At 38.7% G+C, this 2,500-nt stretch overlaps 1 protein-coding gene and 1 long non-coding RNA gene across 2 annotated transcripts in view; one reads left to right on the forward strand and one right to left on the reverse strand.

Moving 5' to 3' along the window:
• Positions 1-2,500, forward strand: part of LOC138004532 (uncharacterized) — a 28,230-nt gene that overhangs the window by 7,036 nt on the left and 18,694 nt on the right. The window lies entirely within an intron of this gene.
• Positions 483-2,500, reverse strand: part of LOC138004527 (protein mono-ADP-ribosyltransferase PARP14-like) — a 24,998-nt gene continuing 22,980 nt past the window's right edge. Inside the window, exon 7 of the mRNA XM_068851063.1 lies at positions 483-2,500. This exon is cut by the window's right edge and continues 2,404 nt beyond it. The gene's annotated coding sequence lies outside the window, so the exon portion shown is untranslated.

The following is a 2,500-nucleotide window of genomic DNA, read 5'->3' on the forward strand; positions in this document are numbered from 1 at the left end:
TATTTCGGAACGATTTTGTCACCTTACGCGGCTCGCGTCGCCAGAAATACGGGTCGCATAAATAAAAAACAAATTTCCATAAAGTACATTTAATACTGATCTCCGTTGTTGGAAAAAAATACTCGTTGTTTTGTGTTTGACAATTTGGAAAAAACGTTATAAAATTATTCATTGATTATACTCTTCCTGGCAAATTTGTTCACTGAAAACGTAGCCGTCAAAGAGTCACACAACAAATTGGGCATCGTTCAATTCGGGAATGTTTTCAGGAATGCTTTTAGCTCCTGAATAAACTAAAGCATCTCATCCAAATGTTGTATGAAACAAGAATAAGAATTCCAAACAAGTCTCGAAAATAAGATTAAGATAAGTCACGGTAACTATCCAAAAAAGAGATTACAAGCTGTACAAATGTCACTCGCCTTACCGCGAACCCCGGGGGGCGGGGATGGGTGGGGATGTGTCGCTGGGACCCTGGAACCCTTAGCTTAGCCAGAGCTAGTTTCAGCTGGATTTTGCTACCCTATGCTAGAGTAAACTCTCCAAATCACTCCTATCCTAGAGTAGCTGTTTTCCAGGAACTGAGGTCACTAGTACAGTCTAAAGCAAAGCCAAAACAAAACCTTACACCACAATCACTTCTTTCTTAAAAAGGGATTTATTTATACTTGTCCAGTAATGCCAAGCAAGTACATACGCATTATCAAGACAATTTCACCATCGGTCCAACTGCTCAGTCGTTCAACCCACGTTAAAACGCTTACGAATTGCAATTAACGACAAAATGTCTACTTCCTAATAAACTATGATAACGTAGCTATAATAACAAGCACTAAGTAAGAACAAGTCCCAATGGATGACTCCGATAACAAATGATTTAACGAAGGAACAAACGTACCAACGGAAAAATGGAGGTTTCATAACATACGAAACCTCCGAGCCAGCACGCGGTGCATCTTGGTAGACAGAGAGTCTTTAACAGCGCTCTTCAACCTGTTGTGGATGCTGTTTTTGCCGAGTCGCTGAATTTGGTTATCGCTTAATGGCCTCCCCACCTTCCTGGAAGCAGGCCCCCTTGACTTGGTTTATTTGTTTGTTACCGTCGTGGATTTTAAGGTCCCTCTTAAAAACAGCTGGCGTGGGCTTACGCGAGAAGTTTTTCATTTTAAGTGGTAATGGCTTTGTTACACTCGTTACAAAACAAGACTTTTTAGTCATTTTTACTAGGGAAATGATACGTGAAGACCTAGGTGACACTTACGAGGTGAGGGAACACAGACAGACGATAAAAAGGCTCTCTTTTTCCTTGTACTGTAATGTTTGCGATAACTTTCCAAGTATATCGTTATGTTGTTTTGTTTACACCACTCTCTAGACTTACACTGTTGACATCAGGTGGTTTTATCGCTTGCTCGTTTGTGTGACCTTCCCGTAATGTCGCTATTTTGGTGTCGCAAGTGTGAACGAGGATGAACGAATGATTACGATTCATTCATATGATATCTTGTCACCATCAGCCTTAGGAGAAACAGTTATAGTATATTAGGGCCAGTTTACAGGGAGGCGGAAAAGCCCGGGTTGGTAAGGTAAACCGCCTAGACAAGTATCTTAGATCCCACCCCCAAGTAAACAAACAAATATAAATATTTGCTAGTTCAATGGAAATGAAAGGTTCTACAATTGAATATTTTTAATTTTCTTCTGTTAATTGAATATTATTTAACTTTTCAAGACTTACTTTAAATTGTTACAATTCGTTGTCATTGACTCTTATTGAAATAAAAATAGAGCTTAAAAAATTTTCCTGGTTAATTTCTGTTAGCTTACCTATGTACCACTTTCTACGGAGTTTTTCATGTAGATCAATTCCGAATGCTCCCGAAGAAAAACGCGCAACAATCTACGTACCCTTGCCAATCCTAATTGAATAACTTGGTGTCATCAGAAAGAAAGAGACGAAAGGGCAAACCCAGGCCAAACTTTTACATTTTCAGCTGACTGTTTATATGGAGAAAACGTAACCAATGAAATAACAAATGTTTTCTATTGTAGGAGCAATCAAAGAAAAATAGCGCCTATAAAACTCTTCCTTGTTAACTTCTGTTTAAAAGCTTACTTATGTACCACTTTCTACGGGGTTTTTCCTGGTACAACGATTCCGAATATCCCTGAAGAAAACGCACAACAATCTACGTACCTCTGTCCCAAAATAATGACAGGATACTATCAAAAAGTCAAAAAGAGACAAAATTAAGGGAAAACCCAGGCCTAATATTTTCAGCTGGTTGTTTATATAGAGAACACTTAACCAATGAAAGGACAAAGGTTCTCGCTTGTAAGAGCAATCAGTTGTTCATTGTTGTGGAGAACTTGTAGCGTTTCAAAAAAATACATTTCCATGTTTTATGTTATGCATTAAAAAAAGAAAAAGGGCCCGTTTTCGCCTTGTTTGACATGATCGGATCATATTGGGTTCCTGAGCAAACGAGGTCGATCAAGA

The sequence above is a fragment of the Montipora foliosa genome, chromosome 5 (genome assembly GCF_036669935.1).
Source record: "Montipora foliosa isolate CH-2021 chromosome 5, ASM3666993v2, whole genome shotgun sequence".
NCBI classification, from domain to species: domain Eukaryota; kingdom Metazoa; phylum Cnidaria; class Anthozoa; order Scleractinia; family Acroporidae; genus Montipora; species Montipora foliosa.